The following is a 17,038-nucleotide window of genomic DNA, read 5'->3' as shown; positions in this document are numbered from 1 at the left end:
TTTCCTGCCCCGCCTCGTGTTCCTGTCCGCACTCGCCTGCCTGCTCCCCTCCCCCCGGCAGGCGCACAAGTTTCACCCTCCATTTGCTTTTCCCGGCGACTACTCTCCTCGGGTCTCCTACCCACGCCGCGCACGGCCCCTCCCCACGTTGGGCTTCTCGGATCCAGAGCCCCCCAGCCCCGAACTTGCGCGCCGTGCCGAGCCCTGCTGGACGGGTGCCGCGCGGCGTCCCTGCTCCCGCTCGCCTGGCGCGCCGCCCCGCGCCCCCAGCACTCCCGGGCGCCCTCCTTCCCCAGCCTTCGGGGCTGTCTCTCCGTCCTTCTAGCCTCGGACCCTGCATCCTGACCCTCTCCCTTTCCTCCCACGCCCTTGCTGCCCGCGCCGTCTCGCGTTTGCAGCCTAAGTCCCGCACTCCTGCCGGTCCTGCCCACCCTCTGTCCAGCGCGCCCCTCTCCGCTAGCCGCGTATCCTCGCGCTCCACCCCTCCCTGCTCCCCAGCCCCGAGCCTCCCGGCTGCCCTCCTGCGCCGCCGCTTCCTCCTCTCGCTGCCAGGAGTTGAAGCGGAGCTGCGGCACCCCCCTGGCAGATCGGGTGTCCCTCCTCGCCGCTGAGGCTGCCCGGCCTTCTCCCCTTTTCCCCTACGCGGGAATCGAGGGGGTGCGCGGCAGTGCCGGGATCGGGCTGCGTGTTGGCTGAGTGCGACAAACCGCGAGCGCGGGCAGCGGAGGCGCCGCGGCGGCCGTGGCCGCTCGGAGCGCAGCAATAGTCAGGTGTGTGTGTCCAGGGGGGGACGCGCGCTGCCGGCTCCTGGGCTGGCGACAGATTGTGCAGGAATGCGAGGAATGCACCAGGGGCAGAGTCCACACAACCCTCCGCGGCTGCACTAGCGCCTTCCCGGCCCAGCTCTCGCCGTGCAGCCAGAGGTCACCGGAGCATCTTCGGAGCTGGTGAGCCTCGTTCCATTGCTTCTCTCCATGCGGCAGAGAGGGCGGCGGAGGGGGAGGCGCAGTAGTTCTTTGGGGCTCCAGCGAGCCCTTTCGTCTCGGTTTTTGCTGCATTGGTCTTCAGGACCGTGAATTTGGGGCCGATGATGATGTAGCCAAGGTTATTGATCGTTGCTCAAGGCTCTTTGTAAGTTTGATTTCCAGGGTTTGGGTAGTGCCTAGTTTTTACTCTGGTTTGTTGAAAACCGGCAGGAACAGGGGGTCCGATGGTTCTTAGAGTAAGGAGCTTGCAGCCAACATATTTTAGCTCTATCAAATAAATAAATATGACTGTTAGTGCTCTTGGACAGGGATGTGCTGCAAGAGAGATCTTGAATGCATCACTTTGCTGTCATAAGAAGTGTAATTTTTTTCCTTGTCATACTAGTCTGTGTTTAGACCTCGTATAGTACATAATGAATAGAAACAGAGAAGCACTGTTTGGTCAGCGATGGGACAGATAGAACTGTCTGGTACAGTTAAATTCGGGGCGTGTCAGTTACCATTGGAAGTAACATCGGTACAACCACAATCATGTATATTTCAAGATGTAATTCATTAGTGGAGGTCTTAGTTCTTTTTCTTTGTTACTGAGTTTGGGGAAAAAAATATAAATGCAGCCTACAACTTCTAAAGAATGGTAATTTTATATATGTGTAAAATCAATAATGGTTAGTATACATTTTTGGTCAAATTGTATTTTTCTTAACACAGAAAAGCAATATTTTGGCAGAACATGCTTCTCTAGAATTAGGCTTAGATTCTTTTTATTTTTTAAAGGGAAAGTAGAACGTCTCTCTTTTTTAATGCAGTATATTGCCATAGAAGCATCTTCCTTTCTGGTGCCTGTGAAACAGTTATGGAAAATAGCAATATGAAAATGAGAACACCAGTGTCTGATATAAATGTTCCCGTATGCTGAAAAACACACTATGTGTGCTTTCATTTGACACAGTTTGCTTTGGAGGTTACATTTATGATAAACCTCTTTGTACCTGGTTATTATTTTTTTTTAATCAGAATCAGTAAAATAATAAGCCAAATGTCCAACCAATCAGTTCTGACCAGTCAGCTGGCTTCCAATACCTACTTTGTGTGGATCAAGGGCACTGAAAAGTATATGATGAGAACCTATAGTTAAGGACCCAACGGAAAGGAAATAATAGAAAAAAATACTTTTCACTCAGAAGGTTCTTTTGGTCGCTACATTGTTTTTCAGGTTGAATCTTCTAATTTGTGTTCAGTAATATTATGGACGATATTGGAGGTGTTTGTAAATGCCAACAGGAAACTTTTATTATGTAATATCATATTACAGGAGATTTCAACCCCGGCATATTTGATTAGCTTCAAGATTAGAAAGTAAAAACAAATTTAGTTTCTCTGCTGCATTAGAAGTTGAAAAAACATGTTCAATATAGACTGCATGTATATATGATTGGCTGTGCAAGTAGTTTTACCTGCTTCAGGTAAAGATAAGCTTTCAGTTAGAAATACATTCTATATGAAAACAATATAAACTGTATTTTGACCAAAGTACATTCCCTCCCTACCCCCTACCATTATGTAAGGAGAGGGTGCTGCATTTGGTGTCTTATATATCATCCTAAAGAGTCTAAGTTGGATAAACTATCTACTTGTCTTAATTTTTACCAAGGGAGATACAGGAGCAGAGGCTAGTGAGAGAAAGCATAAGAGAAGGGAAGAAGACAGTAGGGGTAGCTGGTATTCAACCAGAAAAATAAATTATATATTATTGCAACAATTATTTATTTACAAGCTGAGTAAACCAAGTCTAATTCTGTTGATAGTTCTGATTAATATGAATGTAAAGAAAGTGCTACCAATTACAGTTGAATAAAAACTTTAGCAATTGTATGACCTTGAGTATTTAGATAGGTCTATATTCAATCAAAATTACAATTTCCTTTCTTTTCTCATCTATACAAATAAGCAAAGCATATTTTAATGTAAACATTTGTAATTCACTTAAATTAATTTTTAAAAGCCCAATCATTGCCAGGTTTCAAACTGAATAATTTCCATGTTGCTACCCAGGGATTGATTCAAATAAAGAATTTTCATACCCTGTATGATGCCAACCATCTGGTAAATCTAGTCTCTTACCTGACTCCTTTGAAATATCAAGATATTTTGAGAATGCTCTGTAATCTAATTTTTTTTTTCACTTCAAGAGATAACTCTCCACGTCACGAGATAACTCTCCACCTTTCTTAATTCTAAAATGGGCATCATATCTTCATTTCTAATTGGAAGATAAAGTAGAAGTTATTATAAAGTTATTCTAAGGCATAAATACCATGGAATTTTATGCCACTTTGGGAAGTTACCTTTATGCCTTCAAGCGTACAGAGAGATAATTACTCCTACATTGTGTTAAATGGTTGTGTAGTGCTCTTCCTGTACTCAAGGAGGAAGATGAATCTGAAGCATAACACTAGTGGACTAGTTATGTTTGGAGAATTAAATAACTATAGGCAGACTATAACTACAAATAGCTGCAAGCAGAGAGAGAAAGGAAAGAAAACTTTAAAGAAACCTGGATGTAAGTCTTCCTAAACTGCCAGGAAGTGGTGATCCAGTCATCAAGTCAATTGGGTGCTCAGTGGTAAGAAATAGCAGGGTCCTTTTAAGGTAAGGGAATCAGGCCCTAAGTTGCCAAGAGCAATATTTCGTGTCCTTTTGGTTTCACTTGAGAAGTTGTGCAACATTCAGATGTTTCTCACATTGTCATTTTAATAATTCAGTGGAATTATCTTGATGGGGGGTAAGGGGGAGGCTGTGTTACCATAACTAAACTAGGGATGTTACATGAAGGTGCTCATCAATTAAACCTAGAAATGTTGTAGGCATTTCATTTTTTGTTGGCCTAAGTTGTTTTTCCTTTTCATTATTTAGGTTTACTTTTATTTGCTCTACCAATAAATGTTGGCTACATCACTGATCATCTTACTATACATAGTCTTGATAACATTAGTTTATTATGATTCATATATAATGATTCATTGCAGCTGATAAAATTTCATTAGGGATTGTATTGTGAAATTTTATTACTATAAAATATATAAATTAAAATACAGAAGTATCTGGATTATTTTAAGTCATGTCATTGTGAGGCTTTTTAAAATTTTTTTTTGAGTTGGAGTCTCACTCTGTCGCCCAGACTGGAGTGCAGTGGCCGCTCCCAGCCACCGCAGCCTCGACCTGCTGGGCTCCAGCAATCCTTCCACCTCAGCCTTCTGGCGATCCTTCCACCTCAGCCTTCTGAGTAGCCGGAATTACAGGTGCATGCTACCATGCCCAGCTGATTTTTTGATTTACTGTAGAGATGAGGTCTCGCTGCCCAGGCGGGTCTCAAACCTGCAGGCTCAGGCAGTCCACTCACCTCAACCTCAATAATGCCTGGTGATTGGGTGAGTGCCAGTCCTTCCCTGTAGATATTGAATGATATGCTTCTCACGAAATGGGGTGGGAGGAGGCCAAGGGAAGCAGTTACCCTCTTTCTTTGACATCTGAAGCATGTTTGACTTCTGTAGTTACCCTCTGTATTTAGTACAAGAGTGAGGTGCAAATACCCAAGGGTGTTAATCCAGCTCTTCCCTAATCTTCTCTCTCCCTCCCCCCTTCCCCCACTCCACTACCATCACCACCACATCTGTCTGTTTGGAGAGGCAGAGAAAGCCTCTTTTTATAAGTGACTCAGGCCCTACATAAAATATAGACCCTGGAGTCCAGTGTTTCAGGTTGAATTTAGAGCGGGTATGGGTTTTGTTACAAAAATGATATTATATGTAAAAGTTAGGTAAAATGTGTATATGAAGTGGAGCTATCAGGGTACTAGGCAGGCTTTGGGGGCCTGACCTGGTACTTGGAAAGCAATTTTTCACAGGAATTCACAATCTATATATGAGTAGACTTTTGAAACACTAGCTAGGTGGTATCTGAAATAGTAGTTCATTGAACACTTCCTCTTAAATTGTAAGCATGAGGGAAGTGATAAATACCCTAAACCAGAAATTAGGAGCTCTGCTACTAAATCTTATTACCTTGGCTAAACATTTGGGTGATTGCTTCCTCTTTTTAAAAGTGCAAAGTTTGTATTACATTGCTCGAAGGTGTGTTTTAGCTTTAAGTTCCTGAAGTCCAGTGTCTTTTTTGTTTTCATTTGCTTCCCCTTCCTCTTCCCCTTCCCTTCACTCCCTCCCTCCCTTCCTCCCCCTTCTCCTCCCCCTTCTCCTTCCCCTTCTCCTCCCTCTCCCTCCCTCCCTCCCTCCCTTCCTTCCTTCCTTCCTTCCTTCAAGGAGTTTTCCCTTTGTCACCCAGGCTGGAGTGCAGTGACTTGAACCTAGCTCACCACCACAGCCTCAAACTCCTGGGCCCAAGCAACATTTCCACCTCAACCACCCTACTAGCTTTTTTAAAATTTATTTTATTTTTTTATTTTTTGTAGCGACAGGGTCTTGCTACATTGCCTAGGCTGGTCTTCAACTCCTGGGCTCAAGCGGTCCTCCTTGGCCTCCCAAAGTGCTGGGATAATAGGCATGAGTCACTGCACCTCACCACTTTTTAATTTTTCTTGAGGAAAAAAAAGTTTTCCAAGAATGCATATGCATCATCAATCTTTTTCATCCTTGTACCCCCAGATCATAGCAACTAAGAAATTGGATTTCTCTTTTGAAACTTTTGAACTTCCTTCACATTGCTCTTAAATAGTTGTGTGTGTGTGTGTGTGTGTGTGTGTGTGTGTGTGTGTGTGTGTGTGTGTCAGGGATAAAGCATATGTTTTCAAGGTCTTTCTGTTTATCTCCACCCCAGTCCAAGATTAACTATGATAGTTTAGGCCAGGGAATGTGCTTTGAATTTCACCTTCATACTGAGGCTCATGAGAACTGTCATTAAGGCAGTGAGGTGTCATGGTTAGCAACCTTATTGTCAGGATTCAATTCTGGCATTGCAGCTTGCTAGCTGTATAACTTAGCAAATTATATAACCTCCTTGACCACATTTTGCTCATCTGTAAAATGGAATGATAATAGTAAAATATCATCTCATTTGTTGTGGGGATTAAATGAGTCAATACCTGTAAAACACTTATAACAGGACATGGCTCAGGGTCAGCACCTAATATATTTAAGTGATTATTGTTACTCTTACATTGTAGGTGCTTTGTGATTGTTTCTGCAGCATCTACTATATGCCAAGCAAATTATCGATTTGTTATCTGTGGACTTAGTTAAAATTATTATGAATTTAAATAGCATATTTCAGGGAAGAAATAAATGGAAGAAAAGCTATTATGAGTTTGATACTTTGTAAGACAATGTAAGAAAGAGTATCCAGTAAAGCAATTAAGGAACTTTTAAAATAGAGAAGTTGTAGCTTCTTGTGCTAGGCAATACTTAACAGAAGTATCAAACACCATGAGTGTAGATAATTTGAGTAAGCACACCTTAATACAGTGTTACATTTAGAAGATGGAGATTGATAATATTACATAGCAAGGGTCAGAAGAGAAGCATTTGCAACACGTAAAACACATCTTTTAAATATGTATACAACTATGGCATTTGTAATTCCAGGTAATAGGTTATTTTATACAATGTCTTTGCTAGTCATATATTAAAAATCATTCAGCACTTACCATTTGCCCAAATGCAGCTTGTAAATTAACCCTTCAAGCTGAAATTGATCAAACTTTTTAAAAAAATGATATTTGAAATCAGCAGTAAACTGCCAAAGCAAGAAAGATTAGAAAAGAGGAAGGAGACTTGGAGGATACCTGATGTAAATCAACAGTAGTTAAAAAGATATCAAGAGGCTCTAGTTCTACTCCTGGCTTTGCCACTAGGCAGGTGTCCCATGAGCAAGTCATTTAACTCCTCTGGGTTTTACGTTTCTTATCTATAAAATAAGGGATTTGGACTAGATGCTCTCTAGAGTCGACTAGTACTTAAATTTCACCACGCTTAAAACATCAAGTAGTTACACTTTTTTCCTCAGCAAGAATGTATTGTCTTCTCAAGAATTTATTACAATTTACCCTCTGGAATAAGAGGAGAAAATTGAAGTTGTACACCTGAAATGTTTAGCTCCTGAAAATATAAGTTTTGCAGCTAGACAAACATATGGCCCTTTAGTGGCTGAGTCAGTGACTCCATATCTGTTGTGTGATTGTCTTGTGAAGTAGCCAAGGAGTTAGGATCCTAAAGGCACCAGTCAGCAGAAGCTGAGCGGCGAGCCCTTATGGATGCTGCAAGTCTACAGTTTTGTCACAGCCCTGCCCTTTGGGACTCATTTGTTAACTGCCAGTCCCCTGTGCACACTGAAGGCTTCACTTCTGATCGAGACTAATTTTTATAGAAGTTAGAAACAGAAGGTGATTTAGGATGGTGGTTAGAAAGGCCTAGTTAAAATGAGAAAGACCCACTTATCATTTGTACAAATGGTTATATTTTTCCTCAAAGAAGTTAACCTGACACAGTTGTTCCTCTGAAAACACACTGTGTATGAATACTTTATGTTCATACAAATTCACTCACAGATCCATGCCTCATCTTAGACTATAAGTACTTTTCATTCAACTCTAATTTTTACATATAGAGTCTGCCCTGCCTCAGAAATTGTGGAGAATTTCATGGGATGAATTTTTTTTTAACTTGGATCTGTGCTCTTCCATAAAATGTAAAAATTCAGTGAAGAGAGTTTCTCCTTGATCCTGCTCTCCCCCACAAAAGGAGAAAAAAGTCCCTATCGAACTGTATACATCCGTATACCAGTAGTTTAAAAATATTAAGGTTGACTATTTTCCTTTGCTAATGCATTAAGTACATTCTTCTTCTTCATCTTCTTCTTCTTTTTTTTGAGTTGGAGTGCAGCAGCACACTCTTGGCCACCCCAGCATTGACCTGCTGGGCTCAGGTGATCCTTCCACCTCAGCCTTCCAAGTAACTGGAACTACAGGCACACCCTACCATGCCCGGCTGATTTTTTTATTTTTTAGTGTAGCGATGAGGTCTTGTCAAGTTTCACGGGCAGGTCTTGTACCCATGGGCTCAGGCAATCCACTTGCCTTGTCCTCCCAAAGTGCTGGGATTACAGGCTGAGCCACCGAGCCCAGCCAGCATATTATTTTCAAAGGGAAGTACTAGTATTGTACTAATGTATGCAATATTAAATGTATTGTTTGCGTCAGATCAAAGTAATCATTTGAATAAGATCTTCAGTTTCTATATCTTCACTAGAATCATAAACACTCATGTAAAATGTACCTTGGATTGAGTGGGAAACAGGGACTGTTTGATTTAGTTAAAGGTAACTTCTTATTCATGCATACCACTAATGGTACAAGGGAGGGGAATGTAGACCTTTAGTGTTCTAGGTATTTGTTGAAGTCCTACTGCATGTGAGGTTTTGTGTTTTGTTTTAGATACTTTTAAGATATCTCTTATTTGAAATAATTCATTTTCATTCATCTCAATCAACATTCTTTAGTCCCCTGCTCTATATCGGACTCTACTAGGCCTTGTGGCCAAAAAGATTACTTACTTCAGGGAGTTTTACTGTGTTGGATTCAATTATGTGAGTCTCCTCCATCTTTAAGGAATCCATGATAAATTTTACAACCTGGTTGCAAAAGATGAAACACATGACCTGGAGAAAATGGTCCTAGAAATGTTGCTATATAAATAAGCATGTAAAATTATTCTATAAGTGTTAAGAATGAGCTGTAAAATGACTAGGTTTTAGCTTATACTCCTTGACTTAGGTGTTTGTTACTTGATACATTGACTTTCTTTGGAAGAAGCTTGTAACTGAAAATGTGCTCCCTACCAAAGATAAGATGGTGATTTCAAACCAAGTTTTAATCATTAACTTGATTGTTTTTGGTTATATGTTTTGAAACACCATATAACCTGTGTGAAATAATTAATGATAATGAAAATACATTATTTATGAGGAACCATAATTTATCCCTTAAGACCCGTCATTTTAGTAAATTCTTATTTTTATTTTCATAATACAGTACATCACTTATTGTGTTTTGTACTTTTCTTTCATTCTTTGTGTAATTTGTGTGCCTTTATAAGTCCATACTTATTATTGAAAATATTCCCTCCTGTTGTTATGAATAAACAGAATAATGTTTTGAAAATCTCTTGTGACATTTGGTAGAATAAATGGTCTCATTGACTCTTATTGTGAATCTCAGACTGATGCACTGATGGGAATTTTTCATTTATTGTCAATTTGTCAGAGACTAAATAAGCAGCAGAGTCTGTTTAAAAAGGTACTGAATAAGGAATCAGAAAAATCCAACTGGACTTCACAAGAACTGCTATTATTTTGAGACCTGTGATAACTCAGATGTTAAGGTTCTCATACTGTCAACAGATGAAAAATAAGTGTCAGTCTGAAATCTTCAGTATTGAAAATGTCAGTCTTCCAAAATAAAGTTTGGAATTCTGAATGTTATTTTCTGTAGAAGTAACATAAATTCATAAATCTACTGTCCTACAGTATAACTAGAATATATGAGTTCCATGGAAAATGGGCCTTCTCTTCTAAGCAAGTCAACAGGGACTTTATCTTTCTGCATGACTTAATCTTGACCCCCAGTGGTTCTAGATACCTTAAATGAATGAATGAGTTTTGAATTCCAGTTTTGTAACACCTTCACTTACTACTCTTGGATAATCTTCGCTCTGCTTACTACACATAGTCTGTCCTTTTGACTACTGGTTTGAGAACCTCAGTACCATTTATTGTGCATGCATCAATAGAAAAAACTCATTTTGCCTGAAAAACAAAATGCTTTTCTAATACCACTTGCTGATAAATAATTCATTATATCAAATTTCTTAGTAAAAATGTGCACTAAAAGATTCTAAACAGATTTTTTAAATATTCATTTTAACTGATTACCTGAATTATAACCATAGTGAGTTGAATTTTAATAATGCTCTTTATCATACTATTAATAGGCAGCCATCAGACACCAAAACTAACTTGGCCAGGCTTTGAAAGTGTGACATTGAGCGAACTTTCTGTATCCTTGCCTCTTGTGAATTAATAATACCTTTTGTATACTCAGCCAAAGAATTGAAAACAAACATAGATGTAATTTAAAGCACATGAAGTTTCTCAAAGGAGAAATGTTACTAAAATACTAAGAGTAGCATTAGTACTCTCAAACTGCATCAATTTTAAGAGTAATAAAACTGGAAATTTTATAGCTTGTTTTAACTTAGTGAGTATAATAAACCTTTGTTTGATTTTAATTCTGTAGATGGGAATATTTTTATACATTTTGGTGGTTCTCCCCCAACCTCAGGTAATCATTGTGACAAAATTTGAATAAGTTGTAATTTTTAAATTATGCTTTTTATTGTAAGACGATTGTGAATTCACTTGCAGTTATAAGAATTAATACAGAGAGAGCCTGTGTAACCTTTACCTAGTTTTCCCCAGTGGTAACATCTTGCAAAACTGAAGTGTAGTGTCACAGCCAGGATATTAACAGTGATACAATCAAAATACAGTCCTTTTCCATCACCATAGGGATCCTGCAGTTGCTTTTTTACATCCATATCCCCACATCTTTGCTAACTTCACCCTTTCTAAATTCCTTGCAAACATTGTTTTTTATTACTACAATTTATTATTTAAAGAATATTATAGAAATAGACTCTCATATAATTTAATTTTTGTGTTTTTTTAACTTAGCATAATTCTTTAGATAGTCTTGCATGTTGCTGCATGTATCAGTGGTCTGTTCTGTTTCATTACTGAGTAGTATTCCTTAATAAAGATGTACCACAATCTGACTAGCCATTCACCTGTTGTTTCTAATTTATAACTGTTGTGAATAGAATTATTAACATGTATGCACGGGTTTTTGTGCTAGCACAAGTTTACGTTTCTCTTGAGAAAATGTCCAGGAATGCAGTGATGTGTTAAATTTTGATTTTTAAAGCTTTCTAAATTATTCACTGAATCACATGAGACCTCAGTATTTTAGCCATTATTACTGATGCGTTGGTGAGTTAAAATGAGTTTTTAAAAGTTAAATTTTTAATTTTGGTAAATTTAAAAACTTATCTATGAAATGAAGTATTTTATCTTGTTTACTGTTTTACAAATACTATGAGTGTACCTTATCTTTAGCATAACCCTATCTTTAGATTTTAAGTAAAATTCATGAAAGTGCTTTGTAGCTTGGCTTCAGGATTAGTTGTTTGGTTCTGTTATAAGAGTATTTTGTTTTCTTTTAGATAGCAGGTATAGTTAATGTCTTATAACAATATTATATTTTAAAATGCAGTCATTAATATTGGCTCTTTCAGAATTCACCTATATATGATCATGGATAGTATTCTTGTGAGAAAAGTTTGTTGTAAACTATATTAACAGGTAAATTAGGAATGTAAAATGAAGATAGCATCCTCCTATGTGAATGGAATCAATCCAATTATCAAGTTGAATAGTCCTGATACTTAAAGATGAGGACTCTTCTTTTTTTTTTTTTTTCTTCTTTCATACATTTTCTGAAGTGATTTTCTAAAGTGATTTTCTCACCCACCTCTTACCCCCTATTTTGCATGATTATTCTGTATACTTTTTGCCAGAGAAAAAGGTTGAAATTCTATCTGGCTTAAATAAGATCTTCATGATTGATAATTTAATTAGTTTTGATTACTGTCTCTTCTACCTTGAATCTCAAATGTGTTTATTTTTATAGTTTATGCTGCCAACAGATTATTGTTTGTTCTGTGTTACTTATGTTCATTCTAATATTTTTATTATCAATACTTTAGTCTTCAGAAATCATAGCTGAGAATATACAATGTTGACTCTACAACCAATTCTAAAATATAGCTATACAATAACATTTTTTAATATGATGCCTTTAAGGATTTTATATTTTTTCTCTATTTGGAGAATATAACCCCAGTACACTTGATTTTTTAGAGAAATATGATTTTCCCAGTAAGTTGTATATTTCCTGAAGACTTTCCTGTAGGTGCCTAGGATGTTCTTGTTGGCCTGCTGAGCCTTTGTTTTTCTTCTTCAACATCTAACTCATTGACCCTCCTTTTAGCAAAACCTTCCCTGGTCCTCCTCCTACCCACTTCCAGATTTCAACCTTCTGGCCTGTGCTTGTTAGCACTTTGCACATAACTCTGCTTTGGGCACTTGTCACATTGTGAGTTCTTTCTGTGTCTGTTTCCTGGCAATGCTGTGAGCCCTGCCTAGGTTAGAACTGTGTCACAGTCATCATTGTAATTCTCTCACCTAGCAGTATTCCTGACTTATAGTAAGCAATAGATGCTTGCTTTGAGGGAATGAATAATTAAAAACTTTGTTTACAAACTTAGTCCTCTTTCTTTCCTCTAACCTTCAGTGACTCTCCACTGTTTACCCTGCAGGATCACATTCAGACTCCTTGACCAACTACTATTTAAGGCCCTTCACAATCTAACCCTAATTACTCTCCTTCCTAAACCTTCCACATTAGCAAGACTAGTCTCTACTCACTGTTCCCTGCCTCCCCCCATTCTGTTCAAATCTTTGTAGTCCTTCAATACCTAGTTCAAATCCTTCCTGTGTGAAACCTTCTCATACCATTCTGGTTAAGTGATCTCTCATTTTCTAAGTCTCTTCACTTATTCTCTGGCTTTTTTTTTTTTTTTGAGTTGGAGTCTCACTCTGTCGCCCAGACTGCAGTGCAGTGGCCGGCCACCGCAGCCTCGACCTGCTGGGCTCCGGTGATCCTTCCGCTCAGCCTTCCTAGTAGCCGGAACTACAGGCACACACTACCACGCCCAGCTAATTTTTGATTTATTGTAGAGATGAGGTCTCGCCAAGTTGCCCAGGCAGGTCTTGAACCCGCGGGCTCAGGCAATCCACTCACCTCGGCCTCCCAAAGCGCGGGATTACAGGCTGAGCCACTGAGCCCGGCCTATTCTCTGGCTTTTAATGATACACTCCCCATGGTGACTGTGTTGTATTGGATTTTAAAATTTATACTGATGAACTTTTCTCTTGCCTGTTTCTCTGAAGTTGATTCTAGTTTCTTGAGGGAAGGGTCTCTGAAGTTGATTCTAGTTTCTTGAGGGAAGGGTCTTCATTTTGTACATTTTCTATTCCAAGTGACACATTTCATGCCAAAGTCAAGCAAGAAGTAGAGATTGTATCTATTGGTGATGTTAGAGGGCAAGGTCAACACCTATTTTAGGCATATTGAGATGCACTCAAAAAAGTGCCCTCTTGCTTGTCCTTTCACTCAGTAGTTATTTGCTGAACACTTGTTATGTGCCAGTCTTTGGTATACGTCATTCAGATGTTTTGGAGGCTTCCCTAGCTAAATAAGCTGCATTAAGTGGGATTTTGCTTTTCTAAATAGTTGTCTTTTATTTTTGTAGAATATCGTTGTCTTATATTGAAAAGAGTAAAAACAGGCTAGGAAAACAAAATAATTTTATTTCTTCAAATTTTCGTCCTAACAATAAAAAGATAATATGTTTTAGAAGCTGCAGAGTTGTGATGTTTAATATAGTAACCACTGGCCTCATGGACTATTTAAATATTTAATTAAAAAACTCAATTTCTTATTCATTCTTGCTAGATTTTAAATGGCGAATTGCTACAAATGGTGAGTGCACATAGTAATAGGCAGATATAGAATATTTCCACCACTTTAGAAAGTTCTGTTGAAACTGGGACTAATTATAAGTAAAATAGTAAAATTATAAACACTTTGAGACTAGCAGAGCAAAGTAACACAGCTTTACAGTTCCGAATTATTTATGTTAATATTCATTTAATTCTTCTAATAGTGAAAAGAGGCAGTATGCTACCTTTACTTCATAAACAAATAAGTTATAATTAAAAGAGTTACAGTGAGGGTTAAAAAGAGTTAGTAACTATTAAAGGGTATTAAAATACTATATATTCAGTTTGTGGTTCATCCCTCCATACTGAAACAAAATAGTTATTTAGCAGTCAAAGGAAGAACAAACCTGTTTTTTACACCCATGTCAATTCTGATACAATGTATGGGATTTTCCCTCACACTAATCATCTGCAACTCTCTAGACAACAATTGTGCATCCAGCATGCAATTTAATTCTGGCATTGACTACATACAAAAGGATACTCATGCTGGCAAGTTCAAGTGTCTTAGAAGCTCTTGTGTCAGGAACCAGGGACTACGGCCAAATATTATAACAGAAGATGTCCCTATCACTTCTATCACTCAGAAAGGTGAAAGAATTGTAAAATATCTGCCAGGAACTAGGGGCAGAGACCAACTATATATATTCCTTATTATGAAACAAGTAGTATTTGATTAATGAATTATGAAAAGCTTTTGATGTACAAGAATGTGTGGTATTATTCTTGTTTTCACTTAGCATCTCATCAAGGTTTTTAAAAAATGTTCTATTGGTCTTATCTTTTGACATTTTCAGTGGAATTCAGTGAATTCTAGTCAATAAGCATTAATGTCTAAGGCCCAGTGTTGGTAGAGCCATGTAGAAGTCAACACGGACTTGTCCCTTTCTTTCTGATGCCCTCGGTATTATAATACCTTAGAAGTGATATTATAATATCGAATAAGCCTCCCAGATCCCACGAATGTCATTCTGATCCCAGAAAGACTGATTGTCTTCATCTGTGTAGCAGCTTCAAGTCTGCCAGAGTCTTTTACTCTCCTCCACCCTATTTGCTCAGACCTTTAGGGTCAGGAGCAGCAAAGGTATAAAAGGCAAGAATACTTATTCTCGAGAAACCAGTTAAAACTTGTCCATGATTTTGGGGGTAAAAGAAGAAAAACAATTGTCCTGAGCATCTTTGATTTATAGTTTTGCTTTGGAAATTAAAATGAAAAACTGCTGGTACACAAAGAAATTTTGTTATACAGAGTAAGGTACTCCACATAAGGAATGTAATTCATTTTCAATTAGTATATAGACTACCACCTTGTTTCGTAACTGCAGAAAAATTAAAACAGAGTCCACCCCCACCCTAATTTTTTCTAATCCTGATCTTGTAAGCCACACAAATTTATCTGATACTAAAACTTTCACTGACTAAAATTTACCTGATACTAAAATTTTCAAAGTAAAAAATATGCTAAAATACAGTTTGAGTTGCTATTTAACATTTCATGCTTGTAACACTTAACATATGACAGAAGTCTACACTGTAGCCTATGGTCTTTTTTCACTGCTTTTTTTATTTTAATGGTGATTTGCCCTCCTCATAGGAAAAGTATGGGTTGTGATGAGTGCACAAATCATTTTCCTTTCTGTCTGTCTTAGTTGGGTTGTAAAGGCATTAGAACTGTTACGGGTAGCCTCAAGACAGTTTTTTATTCTACTTTTTAAAATTCACTTTATTTTTTCATTAAAAAATTTTTAATTGACAGAAAATTGTCTGTATTTGTTGTGTACAAGTATCTACATTGTGGAATGGTTAAATCTAGCCTATTAACAAATGTGTTACTTCACATGGTTTTTTTTAATGGTGAGACCATTTAACATTCAGTCTTTGCATTTTCCAAGAATACAATATATCATCATTAACTGTAGTCACCGTGCTGTACAATAGATTCTTTGAACTTATTCCTCCTATCTAACTGTAATTATATATCTTTTAACCAACATTTCCCCATTGATTCATTTTAATTTTCAATCTTGTACTGAGATTCTTGGAGCTTTTTGGAGCAGAAAAAGAACTGAAGAAGAATGCATTTTCACTCTATACCTTTTAGAAACTACTTGATAAGATATATTTAAGTTTTGGCTATGTGTAGAATGAGACAGAATAATTTAGGCATGTTTAATTTTTTAGCAATCAGAAATGTTTAAATGCCTTTGTTAAGTTTAATGGGATATCTAAAAAAGGAATTACTTTTCAATGACTATTCTTCTTTTCTTTGAAATAATGCTTATTCAATAAATGGCAGCTAATAGAAGAAAGAAATTGTCCTAATTTTGTAACTATGAATAAAATTGAAGAAATATTAAAACAAGCATTCACTGATATTTAGGTTGGATGCTACTGCATATGTCAAATCAACTAGAAGAAGAGATGGATCTTACTTCCAGTGTGTCTTCTCTCATGTGTGTGATGAGCCTCTGTTACTGCAGTGATGTGCACAATTTGCAATAGAGCACAATCCTTCATGTCAGCACTTGAAGGCTTTTTTTTTTACAATGAGCAAAATGTTAGACATTTCAGTGTGAATAGCTCTCATGATCCAGAAAATACGAGCAGACAATTTAATTGTTCTTGACTGTAAAAATTAAATCTGATACTAAATTTAATCCAGGAATCTATTCATGTAGGGTTTTTCCCTCATTTTAAACCAAAATTAAACTTGCATGCCTAAGCACCTATGTTGATGTAGCATTCAGAAGAAAATTCATACTAAATGACTTATAACCCATGCTTTCTTGCTCCCTGATTTCTATTCTGTTCTTTGACTTTTCTCATTCTGTTCATTACCATGCTCAAGTCTTCTCTATCCTTTTTCCACCAAAACCCTGTCTTGGGCTGTGATTCTCTCTCCTTCACCTCAAAAGCCCTGAGAAATTCCTCTACCCATGGTGGCTCCATGGTATTTGTTGAGGAGCTTAGGCGGGTGGCCTGGCTGAAGTGTGATACCAGTGCCTAGAAGCTGTGTTTGTAGCAAGCATATTGTTTTTAACCTAAGAGTGTTCATAAAATGGGATAGCTTAGCAATATGAGAAATTCCTACTTGTAATGGGTTTTCACATGTGCCCTAAGGAAGACAAGGTTTTTTGTCCCTCCCTTAGTAGTTCAAGACTTTTGTTTTATAATAGAGATAGGAGAGAAGGATCCAGGCAGGATTTTTTTGCCTTTCTCAAACTGGCTGCTGTTCCCTCCCCAACACCTGCACTTAGTTGGAAGCTTTTTTTTTTTTTTTTTTTTTGAGTTGGAGTCTCACTTGGTCACCCAGACTGGAGTGCAGTGGCCGCTCCCGGCCACTGCAGCCTTGACCTACTGGG

The 17,038-nt window shown here is 38.0% G+C and overlaps 1 long non-coding RNA gene across 1 annotated transcript in view; it reads left to right on the top strand.

The window, feature by feature from the left end:
- Nucleotides 1-534: 534 nt before the first annotated feature.
- Nucleotides 535-17,038, top strand: part of LOC110594438 — a 67,426-nt gene continuing 50,922 nt past the window's right edge. The window contains exon 1 of the long non-coding RNA XR_002481252.1: nt 535-947. This is a non-coding gene — a long non-coding RNA (uncharacterized LOC110594438). The remainder of the gene's footprint in view (nt 948-17,038) is intronic.

This window comes from Carlito syrichta, unplaced genomic scaffold (genome assembly GCF_000164805.1).
Source record: "Carlito syrichta isolate Samal-C Ts95f unplaced genomic scaffold, Tarsius_syrichta-2.0.1 Scaffold315373, whole genome shotgun sequence".
Taxonomy (NCBI): Eukaryota; Metazoa; Chordata; class Mammalia; order Primates; family Tarsiidae; genus Carlito; species Carlito syrichta.
This window is presented reverse-complemented; position numbering and strand designations above follow the sequence as displayed.